Here is a 23,803-nt window from a genome sequence, read left to right as displayed (position 1 = left end):
GCGCCAAGTCCTGGAATCCTCTAGTAACTTTAGTCTTCGGAGTGTGTGGAAAGCAGTGTAGGGGGCAGTGTTAGGGCATACAGTGGCCTCTCTGTCCAATACCTCAATTAACGTGTCTCTGACCTATTTCCAAAAACCTCCCAGATTCGGCAGCTCCAGAACATGTGAAGGAACTCTGCTCCTACCACTGCACATCGTGTAACGGTTGATTTGTTTTGGGGTAAGGTATGCCTATGGAGCACACATGATTTTGAAGTGTGCATTCCTTGACACCTGGAGACCTGGGAAGTGTGACTTACAATCCATCCCCACTTTTTCTCCTCTATGGGACCCCTAGGTCTTCCTCCTACTGCTCTCTCAATTTATCTAATGGGTTAGCCACTCTCCCTGGATTCGACGGTGCAGGCATGTGACTGCTCTAAATGTGCCTGAGTATCGCATTATGTATTGAGCCCCTGCTGATACAGGAGGTTCCGCTAACCCTGAGCTCCAATGTTTCTTAATTGCTACTATTAGGGTTCTGTGTGAAAGGAAATGCCCTCTCGTGAGCTCATTGCGTTCCCGGAAAGCCTTGAATTGGAGCAGTGGCCCATCCTCATAGAGGGTCCCTATTGTGTTGGCTCCAGGTACTTCCCTCTCCTGTAAACCATGCTATGATACTCCATGTGGAAGTTCCACAAGCCAGTCTAGTGGGATGTCCGGAGCATAGGGTCTTTTAACACAAGATCTCTGCAGGTAGCGACCCCAGCATTTGTGTAGCACCTTGAACGCTGGACTAGAGTCCATTTGTGGTCCAACCAGTCGCACTCGGGACAGCGATTGGATATGCGGGACGTGGTGACCCAGTTCCTCCGCTTCATTTTTCTTATAGGACACCCATTGTGTGAGCACTTGAGCTGAGCTGCCAGGTAGTAGCTCTCAAAGTCCGGTAGGGCCAGGATTGTTGCAGTGTGTTGAGTGCCACCCTGCGTCTACCAGATCCACAGATGTATCCTATGATTAAGGATCTGAGGTCACGGAAGACATTCGGCGGGATCCACACCTGGAGTACTATGTAGAAGTACAACAGTTTCAGTAATACCACCATTTTTAGAAGGGCTGTTCTGCCCATCACATATAGGGGCAAGAAAGCCCAGAATTCCATGCTAGAGCTCAATCCCCTGATGGCCCTACCCATATTACCGTCCAGGATATCTGAGGCTTTGTGGTTTATTTTTGCCCCTAGGTAGGAAAGGCAATAAGACTCCCATACCACCTCCTGCTCTATGGTGGGTCTGTCCTTTCCTGCGGTGGTCGGATACATACAGGATTTCCGCCAACTTACCAGGAGGCCTGAGACTCTGCCTAGATGCTGAAGCAACTCTCTTGCACCAGTCAGGTCTGCATCCGTGTTCTGGAGGAAGAGCCCGAGCTCATCAGCGTACAAACCGATGTGGTGCCGTTCCCCCATTACCAGCAATCCTCTGTATGGGTTCCCCCACCATGCGTGACAGGCCAAGTGCTCCATGATGAGAGCAAACAGGAGTGGTGACAGGGGGCAGCCCTGCCTAGTATTCCTAGACACTTGATATCTGTCTGAGATTGTTCTACTCGTCTTCACCCGGGCCAAGTATTCCTCACAGAGCAATTCTCCGAGGCCAAATCTCTCCATTACGCGGAAAAGGTAAGGCCATTTTGTCGTAATTGGCATGGCCGCGTTAGCGATTAGCTGAAACTACACGCTGTCCTCCTTAACTTGGCTATGTATGAAAACGCCATTTTGAATGTCGCGGCGGCCATCTTAGACCATATGCGGCCTCGTGGCCGGCATGCCCTTTAGTCCGTTGTCCGTTCCACTGACCACTTCAGTCTGCCTAGCAACAGGCTATTTTTAGTACTGGTCAAGCTTACACATGCGCAGTCCCAACTGACCAGTAAGCCTTCAGGAATGTGCGCCAAACTGACCAGCGGAGTTGTGCCCCCTCCAATGAGCTGGCAGCGTTCCAAAACATGACCATATATGTATATAAATGTGTCCTAACTTGTGCCGCCTACCTTTTATTGCCCCAAACTGTATATAAATCGGGGTCACACCGGTGTTCGGTGTGATACCTCTTGCATTACCGAAGGGTGCTGTTCGAGTGTACCACCACCCCATGGGGTCTTAATAAACTTGTTCTTTGCCTTCTACAGTTTCCGTGCCAACAGTTCTTGAGTGTAAGTGGGTTATCTTCGGTGCATGTAGGCCTTGGGAACCCTGATTACTTCAAATTGGCGACCACGAAGGGACTCATCGGTGACTCGGATGCCCGAAGGAGAGGTCGTGACGAAGGCTTGGAAACTCGCCATGGACGCGCGCTGCCACGAGTGACCCGAGTCTTGGCTCCCACGGTGTTTCTTCCTTTCCTTCCGATCTGACCTTCCAGGTGGCGCCGGTCCCCGACTGAGTTTTCGATCGTCTGTGTTGCCGGGAATGTGCCGTTTGGCTGATTTGATCACAAGACCTTGGCAGTTGGAATCTGGACATATGAGAATTTGGGTAAGAGTTGTGTTCGGTAAGGTAGTCTTCGGACGCTTACTGAAGTTCTATGATTTGTGTTCGGTAAGGTAGTCCTCGGGCGCTTGCCGAAGTCCTACGATCTGTGATTTGACTTGAGTTAGCTAACGTTTGTGAATTTGTGATCTTTGAACTTATATGTGTAGTGCACTTCACATAGGCAGGCATGTAGAGATGTTTCTCTAACTTTGTTTTTTTTTTCCTCTGAGCGGCACAGTTGTGTGAAGTACTGTAAGTGCCATTTTGTACGGTGTCACGCTTTCGTGATACTTTTTGAACATGCCTGTTTTTAGCACACTCCGAGGGATGTGCTGTCTTGGAGAGGGTACCATAATTAGGTTAGCGGAAGCACAGCCGGCTCCCCCAGAGGGAACACCAAATCGCGAGATGTACATCAAACTTGGCCTTCCCCCTATTATGTACAGTAAATTATGGCATAAGTACACAAAGGCCGATCCTGAATTGCAATGGCCTCTACATGGGTCATTCGATTTACGTAAAGTACAGTTTGTAGAGCAATGTTTGTTTCAACGCAGGTCTAGACAAAACATGTTTGATTGTGTGCGAATGTGGGAGAAAGCGGTGCGTGAGCGTATGAAGCGTGAAGTTGCCTTGGCGGACAAAGAGCAGCGCAAGGCTGCTCGGGATAAGGCTTTACAGCTTGAGGAAAAGGAGGCTCAGGAGAAGAAAGAGAGGGAGGAACGGGAACGTAAATTGCAAACGACTGGTCAATTTCCTATTCGCCGACCGCTTTATCCTGTCCTTAATAATGAATTTGATGATTTTTCATTGCTAGATCGGTCACCGCCTCCGTACGTTTCGCCGACGGCTCCAGCTGAAGATCCGGGAGATGATGGGCAGGATAAGTCGGAAAAGAAAGGTGTATCCGCTCTCAGGTTTACTGCGGAGAGGTCCGCACATTTACGTAGTTGGGCTCGTAAAGTGAATAAGAACTGTGTTTCTTAGTCTGAGGTGATTGCAGAGAGGGGTAAATGGTCGGAACTTGAATTAATGTACTTTTTGTCTAGTTTGGCGGATGAAGTTGTTGCCGCGTATCGTGATCTTTCAGATACGTTAGAACCTAAAGCTTTGTCAGTGCATCGTGAGAATTTGGATAAAGGTTTATTTGATCTTGCAGATGTTGATGACCTATTCAAGCAACTGATCCAATTGCGAGATGAAACGACCAGATTGCGGGAGGAGCGGAAAAGGAGGCAAAAGGAGGCCGAATCGGCGCCTGATGAGCAGATTAAGGAGTGTTCTCTCCGGGGTTCAGATAAGAGTTCTGCGTTGCATGTTATGCCTATGCGTGAAGCCGCGCCCTTGTATGTTCCACCAAAAGGGGAAGGTACAGATGATGATAAATCGTCAAAGGATGCGAAAGGGTATTTTGTGTATAACTGGGTATACATGCCTTGGAATAGAGCAGATGTTATGGCATTGAAAAATTCTCTACCTGATCTTCGAAAAAATCCGGCGGCATTTTATGAAGGGGTGGAAGGGGCTATTTCGTCTTGTGTGATGACTCTTGTGGATATAGATTTGTTCTTTGGGTTAATTTTACCACCTGATATGTGGAGGCAGATTCGTAAAAATAACGATGAAACAATATTGGGGGGCACATGGAAAGAAATAAATGCTGCCGATTTAGATAGGGAACCGGCATGTAAGCCTTGTCAGTTAATTCTAGATCTTCCGGCAGCTATTTTGATTAAATTAAAGACGCTTGTTCCCTCTAAAAAGATCGATTGGACTATGCTAACGTCGTGTAAACAGAAACCCGATGAAACGGTTTCAGATTTCTTTACACGTTTTGAGGAGGCATTCCATGATTACAGTGGTCAATCTTTAACAGACGATATGGGTCGGCATCTGTTTGTAGATAAGTATGTGGCTAATCTCCTACCGGAGATTGCAAAACGATTGAAGTCGAGTGAAAGTTCCTGGGCCACGGCGACCCCAGCGTCTTTGTTAACTATGGCTCAGTACTATGAGCGGCAGGAATTGGAGGCTAAAGAAAGTGTAGAGAAAAAGGCGAAGGAATTGAAAACGAAGGTGATGTTGGCGCAGGTTCGGGGAACACAGGGTAGAGGGAATGATAGAGGTAGACGAGGTGGAGGAAATACGTCGTATGGTCGTACGGACATAGCGGAGGATCAGTGCGCTTATTGTAAGGAGTTTGGGCATTGGGCCGAAGATTGTCCGGTACTTCGTGAACAGCGTAGTCAGCGTGGTCGAGGAGGCGGAAGGTCGAGAGGAGGTTATGCGGGAGCGAGAGGTGGCGGAAGTGATCGTGGAAGGGTTGAGGAGAGGGGCCGTGGCCAGGATGAACGAAACACGTTTGATAGGCGGAATCAATATCAGATTTCGGAGGGTGAGAATGTGGAGCATCAGGATTATGTGCATGCATAGGACTGCGTAGGATGGGGTAAGGAATCAGTTGAAGTGCCGGTAGATCAGCAGGGTCCATATGTAACAGCGGGTATTCTGGGTTCTACTGATAAATTTCTAGTTGACACAGGAGCTACACGTAGCGCTTTGTCGAAAAACTTGGTTCCGAGGGCTCCCCTGTCTGGCGAAATGATTACATGTGTAGGGTTTGATGGCACACCCTCCCCCAGCCCATTGTCCAAGCCCCTTGCACTATGTCTTGACAAATACTTTAGTTTTGGTCAATTTTTGTTATCACCCCATACACCAGATAATATCCTGGGTATTGATTTGCTTAAATATTTTCGAGCAACGATACGTTGCGCTCCTGAGGGAGTGAGGGTTATCCTGAATGACAATTATCCTGACCTTGACAGGTTTTACGCCATCTCAGATATTCCAGCCTTGGCCTCTCTGCCGCATACGTTATGGGCGACCTCAGATACGGATGTGGGAGAGATGCGTATTCCACCAATACACATTACTGTTAAGGAGGGGGCCCCTCTACCACGAGTACCACAGTATAAGATCTCGAGAGAAGGTGAACTTGCATTGACACATATTGTTCAGGATTTGATTTCTGCAGGGGTTGTGGAGGAGGTCCCTTATAATGTTTGCAACAGTCCTATTCTTCCGATCCTTAAACGAGATACTGACGACAAAGTCTATCGCTTTATTATTGACTTGCGAGAGATCAATAAAATTGTCATTCCCCAATACCCGGTGGTGTCCGATATTACGACTCTGCTTACGCTGGTCCCACCCACGGCCACCACGTTTAGCGTAATTGATTTAAAGAATGCGTTCTTTTCCATTCCTGTTCATTCTGATAGCAGATACTTGTTTGGCTTCACGTTAAATAATAAATCGTATAGATTTTGTCGTGTTCCCCAAGGTTATACTGAAAGCCCTAGCATCTACAGCCAGGCTTTGAAAAGGCAGCTAGATTCGTTTAAATTGCAGTCTGGCGTTGCTCTCATCCAGTACGTGGATGACCTTCTGCTTGCTGCTGACACTTATGCACAATGTGAGGAAAGTACACTTGCGTTGCTTTCCTTTTTGGCGCAAACCAATCATAAGGTTTCGAAAAAGAAACTCCAATACTGTAGACCTCAGGTGACCTACCTCGGTCATCTGTTGTCTAAGGAGGGGCGTGCATTAACATCTGATCGAATTCAAGCAATTTTAGATACACCAGTCCCCCGCACGCAGAGAGATGTACGTGCCTTCATAGGATTGACGTCTTTTTGTAGACAGTGGATTATGGGTTTTTCACACATCATAAAACCCTTGCTAGCATTATTGTCCAAAGCTACACCAATGCCTCTAGAATGGACAGATGATTGTCAGAAGGCTTTTGAACAGTTGAGACAGGCCCTTTGTTCTGCACCCGTGTTAGGCACACCAGACTACACGAAACTTTTCACATTGTACGTGCACGAGAATGATGGGTGCGCGTTGTCAGTGTTAGTGCAATTACACGGGGATAAGCAGAGACCATGTGCATACTTCTCTGCCATTTTGGATCCTGTAGCACGAGGGTTGCCTGGGTGTTTTCGAGCGGTAGCAGCAACGGCAGTGGCCATACGACAGAGTGAGGGAATAGTGTTATCGCATAAACTGCTGGTGTTAGTTCCTCACGCAGTAGATGCTCTGCTAAACCAAACAAAGACCCAATACCTCACGAGTGCACGGCTAACGGGATACGAGCTGACACTTTTGGCGCCACATATTACACTAAAAAGATGCGCTACCCTGAAGCCTGCCACTTTATTGCCCTATCCGGCCGAGGAGGGTCAGGAAGAAAAACATCATGATTGTGTTTTCCTGACCGAGGAACAGACAAAGGGTCGTGTTGACTTACAGGATGCGCCACTTCCAGATGTGGATGGGGAACTGTGGGTTGATGGATCGTGTTTAAGGCTGCCAGATGGCACGACTTCCGCAGCTTATGCGATCACGACACTTAAGACAGTGGTAGAAACAGCTAGGATACCACAGAAATCGGCTCAGGCAGCAGAGCTGATAGCTTTGACAAGAGCCTGCGAATTGAGTGCTGGCCTATGTGTGAACATATACACAGACAGCCGGTACGCCTTCGGAGTAGCACATGACTTCGGGCTACTCTGGAGGGAGCGTGGGTTTCTGACATCTCACGGAGAACACATTATGCACGGAGAGCTAGTGCGTGATCTCCTAAATGCGTTGCTTGGCCCAAAGAAAGTAGCGATAGTAAAATGCAGTGCTCATAAAAAGATCACGGATAAAGTGGGCCAAGGAAATGCTTTTGCAGACAGCATAGCTAGACAAACGGCTATGTCCCGAACTAGCTCCCCCATGTATGTGATACAATCGCAGGCTGAGCGATGGAGTGATGCTAGAGCAGAAATATTGGACATTCAAAAATCAGCTACTGAATCTGAACTTGCGGCATGGGCAGCAGATGGGGTACTAGATGACGAGGGTTGTTGGAGAAGCAAAGACATGGAGAAATGGAAATTGCCTGCGGCTTACTTGCAGGCGATGGTCCAGATGACACATGGACTGGCGCATGTCGGAGCTCTTGCAATTACTCGGCTGTTAACACGAGCTTGGGAACATCCTGAGATCGCTAATACTGCGAAGAGAGTAGTGCAGACCTGCCTGGTTTGTTTACAACACAATCCCGGAAAGGGGACCCATACTCCGAAAGGAGGGTTCGTTCCACCTTCTGCACCATTTGAGGTACTCCAAATGGATTACATCCAACTCGAGCGCTGCAACAACCTGAAGTATGTCCTAGTGGTGGTATGTGCCTTTAGTAAATGGGTTGAGGCCTTCCCCACGAAAGACAATACGGCTTTGACAACAGCCAAGGTGTTGCTTAAGGAATTCTTTCCTCGCTTTGGAGTTTGCAAATTTCTGTGGAGCGATAATGGGCCTCATTTTGTCGGAAAGATTGTGGAGTATGTACTGAAGGGGTTAGGGATTCAGCAGAAGTTCCACGCTGTATTCCACCCGCAGTCGGCAGGTCTGGTTGAGCGGTACAATGCTACGTTGAAACTTAAGCTGGCCAAAATTGTGGCGTCTACATCGTTGAAGTGGCCAGACGCTTTGCCGCTAGCACTGCTCTCTCTTAGATCAGTACCCCATTCACGAACTGGCCTTACCCCCTATGAGGTGGTGTTTGGGCGCCCCATGAATATCTGGGGGGTGCCTAAGCCGCGATTCATACATGATGTGCCTTGTGTTATGATGAACGACTATTTGGCACGATTAACAAATGATTTACTCTCTATTCATCAACAGGTTCGAGAAGCGCTCCCTGACAACTCTACTGGAGAGGGCCATGATCTCCGTCCTGGGGATCACGTCATGATTCGGTCGTTTGAGAGAGCAAGCAGTTTGGAGCCCAGGTGGAAAGGCCCCGAACAGGTCCTCCTTGCAACCCGAACAGCTGTACGAGTGACCAACAGGAAGCGGTGGGTGCATTCGACACATTGCCGCCGTGTCTCTCCGGATCTGGTGACCCCTGCTGTGCTGACCGACTACAAGGAGATTTTGGAGAAAGAAAAGAGCCCAGCTGTGACGTCGGCCGAAGTTGAGGGAGCCTTCCCAGACCACGCTGTTGCCGGACGAGAGCGCTACAACTTGCGTCCTCGATAAGAAGATTTTTTTTGTATTTTTAATGACTGGTTGGTTACCGCTCCAGGTTTGTGAAACGGAAACCGGGAATTCCAAGGGGGGGGGATCAGTTCTGCCAGTGTAGCGACACCCGTCTTGGCCCGGAGAAAAAAACAACGGCTACCTCGGAGTTCAGCACCGCATTTTTCTTTTTTTTTTAGGTATACACGTACGTGTATCTGAGACTCTGTGAACAATTTGTGCTGTTTGAGACTTTTGCACGAGTATTCCTGAACTATGGAATCAACGGCATCACGAGATAAACGAATATTGGGTGCCTTTCTCTTTGTTCTGACTATTGTGGTGATAGCTGTAATAGCCTGGGTAGTTGAACTTGTGGTGCCTGTACGTGAACATTTGCTGCCGACTACCCCGGCTCCATCTGAACATTTTCACTTTACATTACCCTATCACGAACAACGACATCGGCAAACCTATCTGAATAACAGTTTTATTCAGATTCTTCATCACACACATAATATGACCAATACCTCAAATTGCTGGGTGTGTGGGATGTTGCCAGGGCACCAGAAAAGAGGGGGCACCCCACTCATTCCACTCCCGTTTTCGCACAATGGATCATGTAACGCCTGGTACACCCTCCTCTTTACCTTGAGATGGCCAACCAAAGGGGGGGTGCTTTTCCGTTTGAACAAAGTATGCACCCATGACAAGGATGGGTTTCCGCGGGCTGAGGGTACTCGATTTGAATGGGAGGAGTATAGGCCTGATAATATGTCTGCCCCACGTGTGTACAGCAACCAGAGAAATGTAAATGTATCCAGCGCACATGTTATTAATGTTATTGCCACTAAAGCCGATTTGTGTATTAGGAATAAGGGTTCGATTGCAGTGGGGAAAAGCGAATGTAACACTACCCTTACTTTTGATAGTCCGAATGGCATCTCATTTGTAGCATCACGAAACACGTACTTCATTTGTGGAACGAAGGGTTACCATCAGCTTCCATTGGGATGGTTGGGCACTTGCTATGTATCGTTTGTGCTACCTCCTGTATTCATTGCCCCACCAATGTATCACAATGATTATACTTTGTATCATGATTTCGTCCTGAATAGGGTTAAACGGACTGTTGTTTTGGATGACATAGACCAAACCGATACTGCTTTGCAACAGTATGTGGACTTCAATTTGGGACTATTTTCCTTCGTGGGGGCTGCACTGAACAGCCGGAAAATAAGACGACTGACACGTGTTGTTGAGGCTGTAGCGAATGACACTGCCATTGCCTTGGGAAACATCACTGAGGAACTACAGATTTCTAGAATTGTTACGCTCCAAAACAGGATGGTGTTGGATGTAGTTCTGGCTGATCGTGGGGGGGCATGTAGAATCATCGGAAGCAGCTGCTGTGTATACATTCCGGACAATTCTCCATCTGTTTATGATGCCATATTCAAGCTCCACAAGATCGCAGCTGAGATACATCCGGACAATGGAACTTGGACACTTTCAGGATGGTTCTGGTCCATGCTTGCTACCTGGGGCTGGAAACTGTTGACGATTCTATGTATAATCGTGGGAGCAATGTTTTTCATATGCCTATGTATTCAATGTGGCCCAGCCTTATGCTCTATGTGTCTATCAGCTTGCATACCATCAAGACGAGCTCTTGCTCATGACAAAATGATGCTTCATAAGGAAGTAACACAAATAATGTTAATAGACATCGAGGACGAACATCCTGATTATGTTCACTATGAGGTAGATTCAGCTAAACGCTAAAAGGGTCGTCTGTCGTAATTGGCATGGCCGCGTTAGCGATTAGCTGAAACTACACGCTGTCCTCCTTAACTTGGCTATGTATGAAAACGCCATTTTGAATGTCGCGGCGGCCATCTTAGACCATAAGCGGCCTCGTGGCCGGCATGCCCTTTAGTCCGTTGTCCGTTCCACTGACCACTTCAGTCTGCCTAGCAACAGGCTATTTTTAGTACTGGTCAAGCTTACACATGCGCAGTCCCAACTGACCAGTAAGCCTTCAGGAATGTGCGCCAAACTGACCAGCGGAGTTGTGCCCCCTCCAATGAGCTGGCAGCGTTCCAAAACATGACCATATATGTATATAAATGTGTCCTAACTTGTGCCGCCTACCTTTTATTGCCCCAAACTGTATATAAATCGGGGTCACACCGGTGTTCGGTGTGATACCTCTTGCATTACCGAAGGGTGCTGTTCGAGTGTACCACCACCCCATGGGGTCTTAATAAACTTGTTCTTTGCCTTCTACAGTTTCCGTGCCAACAGTTCTTGAGTGTAAGTGGGTTATCTTCGGTGCATGTAGGCCTTGGGAACCCTGATTACTTCAATTTGAGGCTATCAAAGGACTTCTCAATGTCCACTGCTAAGATGGGTGCTTCCTCCTTATTGTAGGTATCTGTCTCTAGAGTACTCATGTGTGGAAGGAGGTGCATGGCAAGGATTTTACCCAAAACCTTGTAGTCAAGGTTGAGCATAGATAAAGGTCTATAGGCTGTTTTATCATTGGGAGGCTTGCCTGGTTTCAGGAGCGTCACCATCATCAGGGCCTCTCGTGTCTTTTTGGGGAGTCTGCCCGCCTCTCGTGCCCCATTGTAAAGGCTCGTCAACCTGGGGCCCAGCTCTTTGATATAGGTTGAGTAAAACTCTATTGGCAGACCATCTTTACCAGGGGTCTTATTCCTGGCCATTACTTTGACTGCCACCCTGTTCTATGTGAGCTCAATGTCCCCTCCTAGGGTTTCTACATCTTCTACTGATATTGTTGGGAGCCTAATTGGATGTAAGAAGGCATCAATATCATCTACGGTGCACTGTAGACTGCTCTCATAGAGACCAGTGCAGTAGTCCAGGAACGCGTGGTTTATACCTAGTTGGGTATTGATAATGGGTAGGCCTTCCTCCCTAAGATCCAGAATTGTGGATCCCCATTTTGCCGGGTTAGCAATCCATTCCAGGAGTGTGCCAGTGTGATCCCTCTCCTCCTGTGCTTGTATCATGTAATTTCTATAATCGAAACACCGTAATCTTTCTACTTCCTCCGCTACTTTCTCCCTGGCTTCCATTAGCTGGTCTTGTACCTCGCTGTGTGCCGGCCTGAGTTGTTCAGTTTTCCCTAGGCATTTTTCCAATTCCTGCACCTCCCCAGAAGGGTCCCTCTGATCCCTTCTGTCTCCAATATGCATCTACCCCTTATAACTGCCTTGAAGGCATCCCCAACTACTTTGGGTCTGTGTCCCTTCTGTCATTTTCTGCAAAGTATTGGGTGAACACGTTTTTGATTGTGGATTGGGAGATGGAGTCCTCCAGGGACTCTGGTTTTAGCCTCCAATTAGGGATACGGAGGCCGGTCCGCCTCCAGTACAGGCCCATGGGTAGTGGGTTATGGTCAGAGATTGTCCTGGCTAAATATTCGCTAGTTACCACTAGCTCATGTATGTCTGGAGTACATAATATCATATCTATTCGCACATGTAGGTCATGTAGGTGTGAAAAGAATGAATAATCTTGTTCTTCCGGATGTTGCACCCTCCAGGAATCCACCATTTCCCATTGGGCTTGCCATTCCCTCAGGGCCTTTGCTGACCTAGCTACTGGTGTGTCTTTTAGCAGCGGGTGGGAGCAGTCTAAATCTATATCCGCTATACAGTTATAATCCCCTCCTATTATGAAAGAGCCTATGAGGTGTGGAGCCAGTGTGGTAGAGAGGGCAGAGAAGAACAAGACATGATCTATGTCGGGGCTAAAGATGCCCCCTATGGTGATGTAACGTCCATCTAGTGTACCGTCCACCACCACATACCTTCCCTCTGGGCACAGTAAGTGTCCTGTGCATTTAAAGGGTGCCCCAGCCCTAATACACACCAGCACCCCTCTGGCAAACGCCGAGAAATCTATGTAGAATGTTTGCCCTCGCCACCTGCACTATAGCGCTGCCCCTTTCTTCGCCTTGAGGTGTGTCTCCTGCAGGAGTGCAATCTGTATTCCTCTCCTGGCTAAGTGGGCATAAACCTTATGGCTTTTGGTCATAAAATACATCCCCTTGACATTCCAGGAGAGTACTTTATATTCTAGAGGGGGAGCCATAGTTTTCTCTGAGATGTTTCTCCCTCCCAATAGGAGTTCCTGGGATCCTGATTATTCTCACCGTCCCTGACCTTAACAGAGCCCCCTCGTCCTGCCATGTATGTTCCCTCCCCTTCCCTTCAATAACCCCCAACCTAAAAAACAACTCCCCCACCCCAGTACAGGCATAAAAACAAACCCCAACCAAACTAGACACCATTGTGTGTCCAATCGCGAGGCACGTGTTTAACAACAACCAGGGTGGGCTGGTGATACATTCTCGGAGGAGAGCCACCTTCACAGGTCCCCACCCATTACTATGAGCTCAGCCCACTGGGTGTAGTTCCGAATAGTTCAATCGTGGCAGTGCTGTTCTTGGGGTGAATTGAGCCAGTTCAATGTCTGTTTCATCTGCTGAGGTAGTCCTTGGTTGTCTCGGAGTGCCTATCTTCATGTTCACAGACCAAGGAATGTGGGCTCCTGTCTGGGTTACTAAGTTTGGCGAGTGCTCTGATCACTTTATCTCGTTCTCGCTGGTTTGCAGCCAATGTTGGGGCTCTCTTTTTGGTAGACCTCGGTATTCGTCTGCAGGTCCCCCTCGTCTAGGTCTCTCCCCTGACTCAGCTTTCGGTCTCATTTCAATCCAGGTCTAGGCATCCTGCGGTGTCAGGTAGAATTGTGACCCATTAGGCGTGATCACCCTCAGTCGTGCTGGGAATATCATTGCATAGGGAACATTCACCTGTCTGAGGTAGCTCTTTACTTCCAAGAAGGTTGTTTGTTGCTTCTGCGCTTCTTTGGTAAAGTCTGGGAAGATCATCACTTTTCGATAAAGTATTTTAAGCTCTTTCTGTGTGCGAGCTTGAGCCAGAATATGGTCCCTGTCCCTGTAGTGAAGGAGTTTAGTTATTATGGCGTGCGGAGGATGTGAGAAGTTAGCCAGGCATATGATGTCCACTATTCTAGTGGGCAGCTTGCACCAGTCTAATCGACCGTTATTGATGGTGGTTGTAAAGTCAACCTTATAGACAAGCTATCCTAGTGGTAGCATGGACCAGCAGTCATAGGCTAAGACTTCAGAGAGCATGTGAAGCAAGCTGTTTTACCAATTATAATCCCTTGAATACCACATGAAAGGACACCACACAAGGTATATACCAAATATATATGTATTTATTATAAAAACAACCCCTCTGCACTCTTTATGAGGTCAGAGGTCAAAGTACATCACAAGTTACTCAATTAGCATACGATAAGTTGCACAAATACAGTTATGCCCTAGGGGCCTCACAAAGCATATACTAAGGAAGTGGTATAAGAACCACGTGAAAGTTAGACACCAGGCCTAGGGCCTGTAGAATCGCTGGGGCAACACTAAACAACCACGGGTTAGGAAGTAGGAGGCCCATGGGAGACGCGTGCAGTGTCTAAACACAGTTGCGACTTACCATAGACTTATAATGGGAAACAAAGAGGTTACAAAGTTACTGTTTAAGGACACTTCCGGATGGACTAGGATGGAACGCTTTTAAACTAGGACACTTCGAGAGTCAAGACCCAAGGGAGCACCGGAGTACTCGTGTTACCTCACCCAGGGAAGCCGGGTGCATAGGTGTCTTTTCGTGTCGGGTTTCGTCATCGTTTTCTACAAAGAAGTGCTGCAGGCGACCAGAGGAAAAGTGTCAGAGTGGATCCAAGGGTGGATCAGCGATGTGAAGAACCTGAAAGCAGAGGGGACAGAGTCTGGGTCACTAGCCAGTGACCAGGAAGGAACCAGGAAGGAACCAGGCGATGTTGCGTGCTTGAAGGTGAAGAAGGTGAGTTTGTCTCTTCAGCCACGAGGTCCAGGAGGCTTTGACGATGACCAGGCGCTGGATTCGAGCTGTTCCACAAAGGATCTAGTTGACTGCGGTGTCGGTATCTAAATTGGACCCAATAAGCCTTGGCAACGGCAACCCACACCGGATGTTGAGATTGGCTCTGTTGCAGACCAGCAAGGTCTATGGCGCTTCTTCTTTGAAGGGAAGCTGGAGAAAGCCTGGATCAACCAGGAAAGCAGTTTAGTTCAAAAGACAAGTCTTCAGGGGGCTCACTAGTCAATGGGCAAGGAAACAGGAAGACGCATCAAGCTGAAATGCAAGAGCAGGCCCCACGCTGCACCCGTGGGGTGTGGAGGGCTGAGCTTCGGTGCAAATGGCGCTCGGTTCTGGGGCTTCTCGTGTCCCAATGCACAACTGCGAGGGTACCTCCGTAGTCAAGCTGTTAGGAAAATGCAGGATGTCCATGGTGTCCAGTCCCACGTCTCTCATGTCCGCCACGGGTCTCAGCTTTGCTGCGGATGTGGGTCGGAGTTAGAGAAGTCTGAGAGTCCAGTTCCTGTGTCACTGAGTCTTCGGGTTCCGGCTGGCACATCGACAATGCAGACCAGCAAGTTATTGGTGGTGCCCATTTGCACAGGGTGGTCCCTCCTTAACCACAAGGGAGATGTCTTCCATCTTCTAGTCAGACCAAGAGTTCTGTATCAAAGTTTCTTTCCAGGATAATCTAAAGTCCTGGGGACACATCTCCTATACTTATACTAAGCTAAGGGGCTGGATTACCTGCCTAAGTCACTCCTATGGGTGGACCTGAGAAGGTGGTGGTTACACCCCTTTCCCTTTGTCCAGTTTCGCGCCAGAGCTGGGGCTAGAGTGCCCCAGCAACTGGTTTGAACCGGGCTATGCATGGAGCACCTTGTGTGCCCCAGGCAATGTCTAGATGCATTCACTGAATGCAGCCCTCCCTGCCCCAATACACATAACCCCAGTCTGGGGAGGTGCCGATGCCTCCCTGGACAGGAAACCTATTGTCCAGGTAGCCTTTGCCGGAGTTTCCCCCAGCACCAGGTGGTCAGACTTGTGTCTGTGGCAGCAGCATCCATTTTGTGATGCTAAGGCTCTGTTTAACTTTAACCGGGTAAAGCAGTAATATACATGTCTTTTCCCTCTAGAAGGGTGGAATGCTACCCCCTGCCACCAGAGTTGGTGGAGGCGGTAGTATTCCAAAGTGTTTGACACCTTACACGACATGTTTTGATAAAGCCAAACCATAGTTAGCATTAACCGCGAGGATTATAATGCACTTAAGAGTATATGGCATGGCTATCTCATAGAACAGTAATAGGGAGATGGTTCCGAAGGATGCAGAGGGGCTCAGCTCATGCTAGGGCACCCTCTCACATAAAACCCAGCACTCTGCCTCCAGGATTGTCGAGGCCTACCATAGGAGTGGCTTATAGGTGTATATGTGTCCATATGTAAAGGTAGATATAGGTATACTATATCTAAGTAAGGGGTGATTACACCACCTTACCCAAGCTGAGAGATAAGCCTGTGGTGTCAGTTTGGAGGGCCAACCAGGGGTGGCATAATACATGCTGCAGCCCCTGGTAGGCCTTGGATGCACCTATGCCCTGTGTACCTATGGTACACTATACAGGGCTCACTAAGGTGACCCAGTGCCCAATCTGGTATGTACCTAAAGTACATGGTATCAATTTAGAGAGAGAACAGCTGGGCTGTGGGTCTGATTAGCAGGCCCACAGCCACACTAAAGTAAAAAAAACAGAAAATCACAGCAAAAAGTGGGGGTGACCATAGGAAGCAGACCCTACTCTCCTACAGGGTAGCCCCTGGCCTGGGGGCTGTGTAGGGACCCTATGAGCCTTCTCCAGGGCGTAGAATTGGGATAGGCCTTCTGGTGCTACCTCTTTGCGGAGCCATTCCTCTATATAGTACAAAGTATTTGGAACCTTCTGCGAATTCAGTAATCAAGAGAATTCTTATATTGTTTCTTTGCGACCTATTTTCCATGTCCTCTGCCCTCTTCTCCAGGACCTTGACCTTGTTTTTGATAAGGGATACTGTCTTTTGCAATGATGCCAGATCCAGGGCTATATCTGTCAGGGTTCTTTCGTTTGAGGTGACTCTCTCGGCCAGCCTTCGATAGTCATCATTCAGCAGACTAAGCTCTGTCCCAATGCTGTCTATCTTGGACTCGAGCACTTCTCCAGAGGCTTTTATCACCTGCATTATGTTGCAAAGTGTTGGGTTGTTCCTGGGCTCTTCCTGTGGGGACACCTCCATCCCCCCTTCATTTTCTCTCTGATCTGTCAGGGGTTCCCACTGTGACCTTCCAGGCTCTCTTTCTTGCCTATTTTCCCCATGGTTTACGGGTTGCAGCTCTTTAACTTAGCTCAGTTGATGAAATTTAGTTATTGCTGCACTTCCAGATCTGAGCTTCATTTACTCCTACCGCCGATTTATCTTGTTTTCTGTCATGTGTGGGAGGGTCTGATGCTTCCCTGGAGGTAGAAACGCTCAGTAAGAGCAGGTGGTAAATTTTACAGTACTGCCTGGGTTATCTTCCAGGTCCTCCAGATCCTGCTCGCCGCCAATTCCCCTCTACTCCGACCGTACGCAAGCTGCATGTGTGCTCTACTGCCAACAACAGACTGGGCCTCTGGCCTTGACCAAACACTCTATGTGATATAGTGGCTAGTTATCTACGAGGAGAGCAGCTCTTTGGTGCTCTTTATGGAACTCCTCAGGGGGAACGGTCAGATACTCTCCTACAATCGTTCTTCTGGAACCCCTGACTCCCAAGTGGTTAGCTTCCACCACAATACTGGCTGTGCTTAAAGATTGGGTCTCACAATCGGGTCCTGATTGCCTTACTTTGACTCTGCTCAGGCTCCCAGCTGCATTTTCCCTTCTCTACCCCCTTTTTAATGGTGGCCGCTGTGCGGGAGTGCAAGCAAGACCTCTGACCACCTGGTCAGGGACCGGTTTCTCCCCCCGTAGCTCCGCTGCTGCACCGCTGCCACTGGTACCATCGCACCACTGCTCACATGTTCGAATCTTCCCCAGGAACTGTGCCCGTTTTGTTACTCCCGCTGTTTTTTTGTATCTGACTATGCTCCTGTGATTGTGCCCATTCTGTTGTTATTTGCCAGTTTTCCTGCATTATGTATGTTTCTCTTATTGTCGCACGCTGTGCCCGCTTGCTGCCCATTCCCGCCGCTGCTGCACCTGTGGACCCTCCTCCCACCGGTTCCCGCCTCCCTGCTGCGTTTTCCCTCCCCCACCCCTATTTAATGCCAGCCTCTGCAAAACCGCGCAGCCGATGGTCGCACTGGGCACACCACTGGCGTACCAAAGGCAAGCCTGTCTGCTCCCATCCATTACCCAACCAGGACCAGCGCCAGGGACCCTGGATCTGCGACCTTTCACGGCTGCAACTCAGCTGCCCTCAACACACGGAAGAAACATCAACTGCCAGCTGTCGACGCCAAGCACCACCCACAGCCAGTTCTCCTGCTGAAACTGTCGACATTCCTTCACCATCCAGAGCTCTCCTATGACCTTCGCACCCATGCCGGATGACCGCACCAAAGAAGCCCTGAAATTCATCCTCCTTAACATGTGCTCCATGCACAAACATGCTGTAGAGATCTGGGACCTCCTCGACACCCTCTCGCCAGACGTCCACTTCCTCACTGAAACCTGGACAAACGCTACCTTGGCCCCCAACATTGCCACCACCATCCCCAACGGCTACTAGATCCAGAGGAAAGACTGCCCCCACCACCCATGAGGAGAGGAATCACCATCGCACACAAGAGTTCCCTCTGATTCTCCACCTCCAGCACTAGCAACTCCCTCTCCAACACTGAACACCTCGACTTCCAGATCCAGACCACGCTCCGTGGCACCCTCACCTACAGACCCCTGGGCCCCGCGCACCTTTCACCACTGACACTGCTGACCTCCTAGCACCCCACGCCCTCGCCTTCATGGACTACATACTCATCGGAGACCTGAACTTCCACCTCGACAACTGCAGCGACCCAGACTGCACCACCCTCCTGGACAACCTCGCCAACCTCGGACTGAAGCAGCTCATCACCACCCCTACCCACAAGGCCACACACATCCTCGACCCCATCTTTGCAGGAGGGACAAACATCCCCTTCACCCACACCTTGCAGCCCCTCTGGACAGACCACCACTGCGTACACTTCTCCTTCAGCACCACCACTGTAGACAAGCCTGCTCCGGACCCGCCATGAAGGAACTGGAGCAAGGTCACAGAGGAGCACCTCAACTCTACCCTCGCCCACAACCGACGCCAACTCTGCAGCCATGGAACTACACCGCTGGATCACCAGCTGCGCAGACAAGCTCACTCTCCTCCGCCGCCCCAACAGACATCGCCCTCGGAAAGCTGCCTGGTTCACCACCCACCTCCAAAAAGCCAGACGCTCCTGTAGACGGCTCAAGAAACACCATAAACAACGAAGACCAATCCACTTACAAGCTCGCCATGACAGAATGCCACCAACTCATAAGAACCACCAAGAGGATTTTCATCAGGAACAAAATCCTCATCAACGCCAGCAACTCAAAGGAACTCTTCAACATCATCCAGCAGCTCACCAAACCCCTCCAGCGAAGGAACTGACATCACACTGTCCCAGGACCTCTGCCACAAGCTTGGCTCATACTTCCTGAAAATCAAAGCCCTCTACGACAACTTCAGCGAACAGACTCCGGAAACTACCCTCCCCTCCAGCAAAGACAGCCAGCGCAGCATCACCTCCTGGACACCGGTCACCACCGAAGATACCACCACGCCCATGAAGAGCACCCACTCAGGAGCCCCCATGGACCCCTGCCCACCTCACAACACTTCCACAGAGCTGCCGTCGCCATTGCGTGCTAACTAAGCCACACCATCAACGCCAATCGGCATATTCCCCGACGACTGGAAGCAGGCTTAAGTCAAGCCCCTCTTCAAGAAACCCTCGGCTGACCCGACGGACCTGAAAAACTACTGGCCCATCTCTCTCCTTCCCGTCACTGCCAAAGTTGCCAAGAAAGTTGTCAACACACAACTGACCACAATCATCTAAAAGAATGCCATCCTCAACTCCTCCCAGTCCAGATTCCGCAGCAATCACAGCACTGAGACCGCCCTCCTTGCCACCACAGACGACATCGGCATGCTACTTGACCAAGGACACACCATGCACTTTATCCTGCTAGACCTTTCCGCTGCCTTCGACACCATCACCCACAGCACTCTTGCAACCAGATTCCACGGCGCTGGCATACGGGCATCCATCCTCGACTGGATCCGCTCCTTTCTCACCGGCAGAACCCAAAGGGTCAGACTCCCACCCTTCCTCTCCGAACCAACAAAGATCAACTGCAGAGTACCCCAAGGATCATTGCTCAGCCCCACGCTCTTCAACATCTACATGTCCCCCTCGCCGCCATCGTTTGACAGCATGGGCTCAGCATATTATCCTGTGCTGACAACACCCAGCTCATCCTCTCCCTCATGAAGAACCCCAATGACACCAGACTCAGCTTCCAAGAAGGAATTAAAGACATCACAGCCTGGATGAGCAACTGCTGCCTAAAACTAAACTAGGAGAAGACAAGGTCCTTGTCCTTGGACCCTCCCCCAACGCGTGGGAGAGCTCCTCGTGGCCCTCTGCCCTTAGAAACCCTCCCACCCGATTGACCACACCCAGAACCTCGGCATCATTCTAGACTCCTCCCTCACCATGACTTGCCAAACCAACGCTGTAGCCTCCACCACCCTCCGCATCCTCTGCAAGACCTTTAATTGGATCCCACGGAAAACAATGAAAGACTGTCACCCACGCACTAATTACCAGCAGACTGACTATGCAGGAAGCAAAAAAAACTCCAGACCATCCAAAACACCGCAGCCAGACTCGTCCTTGGCATCCCAGGACATGAGCACATGACCCAACACATGCAAAACCTCCACTGGAACCCCGTCAAGAAGAGAGTAACCTTCAAGCTACTCACCCATGCCTACAAATCCCTCAACAAAGTTGGACCCAAATACCTCAATGATAGAATCTCTTTCCACGCACCCAAAAGAAACCTCAGCTCCGCTGACCTCGCCTTAGCAATCACCCCACACATCCGCAGAACCAGAGCTGGGGTATTAGCCTTCTCCTGCATCGTAGCCAAAGCCTGAAACGAACTCCCAGTCAACATCAGATGGTCCGCTACCCTCACAACTTAAGGAAGAACCTCAAAATCTGGCTTTTCGGCTTTTAAACCCAGAGCTGCACACCCCCCCCCCCCCCATCGACTTCAGACCCTCACGGGTGAGTAGCATGCTTATAAACCCCTGATTTATTGATTGATTTGCTTCAGGCTGGGCCATGAACCCTTCACCACTGGCCCGAAAATGTCTGCACTTGTTGTACTCTGCCGGTTCTACCGTGCCGATTCGGCAGGGCCAGCCTCCTGTGTAGTGTTGTGCCGAACTGCACTCATGCTCAGTTCATCCCACGACCCCGCCCCAACCCTCTGCCCGGGAGAACTCCTCCTTCCCCAGAGCCGCGGGCCTATTAAATAGTAGCCGCGCTGCGGGTAGGTCTTGCCGCCGCTTCCACTCTTCATCAGCGGTGCCCCCAGCACCAATGGGCACCTGGGTGCATCCGTTCCAGAGGCCCACTGGCTGCTGTTTCAGTTATGCCACTTCCAGTCTGTTCTGTGGCGATGTTGGGCTCCCGCCCACAGCAGTAACGCCAGGCCAGCCTATCTCTTCGGATCGTGAATTATCTCTCTGCTGCACTCCGACTGGGCCTCATTGCCGCCTCCCTCTTCACCTCACCTCCGTTTCTGTCTGCATTGGTGGACGTCAAGGAGCATCTGCTCTGGGATCATTGCTTGGGGTCTCCCTGGGTGTCCTCCCAGATTGTCCACTCAGCTCAGGCCGCAATAGAGCGTCTCTGCTGTCCCACCTCCTCCACACCTCTCCAAGCCTCCACTGCTACCTCGCAGACTCAGTCAGCACTTTCAGGGGCTTCCGACAGGATCAGCGAGACCACACTTCAGGTCGGTAAGTCCACTCTGCAGCTCGCTATTGAGACAGCGCTTCTCTTCTGTCCTTACCACGAACGGTTCCCAGCAGGGCTTGTCAAATCCAGGTGGGTTCAGAGGGAGTCCACCGTCTTGTCTGGGACGACCCGCTCTCCGCTATCTTCTGCTCCGCTCCGCTCCCACAGCTGCTTCCGAGGGCTTGTTGCGTGCCCCTTGGTTAATTTAGTGGGCTCAGTCTCGCACAAACCTGTATGAGAGCCGAGACGGCAGGATAACAGGTAATGGGGGTTCGCCCGGCGGAAGCTCCTCAATCTGCGTCCTACTCCTTTGGCTCCAAGTCACGCCCCTCAGAATTGAAAAACAAATGTAAGAGTTTTTCACTACCAGGACATGTAAAACTTAAAATCACATAAGCACATGTCCCAGTTTTAAAATTTGCTGCACCATGATTTTGGGATTGTCCAGGGCCTATCTTAAGGGTGACTTATATGTATTAAAAAGGAATGTTTGTGCCTTGCAAAAGGTCTACCTTGTCAGGTTGAAATGGCAGTTTACAACTGCACACACACAGGCCTGAGACCTTTGAAGTGCCATTTAAGTGGGTGGCCCAATCAGTGCTGCAGGTCCTCTAGTAGCATTTAATTTACATGCCCCAGCCACAAGTAGTGCAGTTTAGCAGGGACTTATAAGTGAATTAAATATGCCAATTCAGTGTAAGCCAAGATGAGTCTGGCTTTGAAAATGGTATGAGCTGGTAAAGGAAGCCGGTGGAGATCCATTAGGGTGGGGGAGATGTGGTCGTCTTTCCTCAGCCCCTTGATGAGGCATGCTGCTGCGTGCAGGATGCAATTAAGGGGAAGCAGTGTGGTGTTTGTGAGGCCGTACAGCTGGGCACTCCCACCATCCAGATGATAGAAAATGAGGGCTTGACCAGTGGTTGTGAAGGTGTAAACCTGTGTTACCCCTCTCTATTTAGAATTAGGGTAAGCTTTAAGTTTACACCAACAGAGCCGCTGCTGGTTTATGTGTAAACCTTTGGCCTGACTGCTCTTCCATCAAGGGAATGCTTGGTTACAATGGGGGCCATCCCCCTCTATGTAGGATGGGTCAACCTTCATTCATTTTCACAACCACTCTCTATTTGATGTTTGGCTGACATTGGCAGGGAAAATATCAAAAGGACCCCATGCACAAGGAGAATGCTCCCTGCATTGCGGGTTTGCTTTCTCAATACAATTTTTGTTTTCCTAGAAGGCGTTTTAAACATGTTGCCGACTCCACAGACCATCAGTGCTGTCAAGGGAACTTCATCACACAGAGATCAGGCAGGCAGGTGGAGCTCTCTGGATAGGACTGTTGGTCCTCTGTCAGGATGGCAGAGGTCATGACTTCCATACCCCTGTCAGACCCATGAACTATCACCCAGGGTCTAAATGACACCCTACATTTTTTAATTGGCCCTTGTGTGAAATCTGCCTTTTTTACATGGGCATCCTGGATTTTTTTACATTTGCTGGAAGCTATATTTTTGCTGGCTTTAGAACTCTGTGCTCCTTAACCCCACTAGCCAGTGGTAAAGTGCCTGTGCTCCCCATTTAAACATGATTGAAGTGGCATAATCCTATAAGTCCCTAGCATAAGGTACAAAATGTACCCAACAGGATGTAAATTAAATGCCACTAGTGATCTTTAGCACTTATTTGACATCCACTATAGTGGAAGTGTGAACATGGCGTTAGGCCTACCACTACAGCCAGAATGTAACAGTGCAAAATGTGTACTGTGACCTGCCAAAATAAGCCTTTTTTGACAGGTTAAAACCTTCCTTTTAAATATTAACATGTCACCCCTATGTGGCTCTTGTAGCCCAGAAGGCAGGATGCATGGTATATAAAGGGAGGGCATGTCAAAATGTCATGTTGACATGTGACTACAATGACTAGCACCCAAAAGTTATGTTCAGTGTGACAGGCCTAGCTGACCTATTTAGAAAACAAGAATATGAGTTAAAATACTAATATTGTATCACAGGAACTAGACCCACTAGAAAAATAATTAAACAATTATTGCTGGACTGGAATGTATGCTTTCATTATAAAGAGCTGAGGTGCAGGTCATCGCTGCACCCAGTGGCAGGCACCTAAAGGTGACTGCTACCGGGTGCAGGGATTAACAGGGGAGCACCATAGTTTCCCCC

Source organism: Lissotriton helveticus, chromosome 3_1 (genome assembly GCF_964261635.1).
Source record: "Lissotriton helveticus chromosome 3_1, aLisHel1.1, whole genome shotgun sequence".
Classification (NCBI taxonomy): domain Eukaryota; kingdom Metazoa; phylum Chordata; class Amphibia; order Caudata; family Salamandridae; genus Lissotriton; species Lissotriton helveticus.
Note: the sequence above shows the minus strand (reverse complement) of the source record.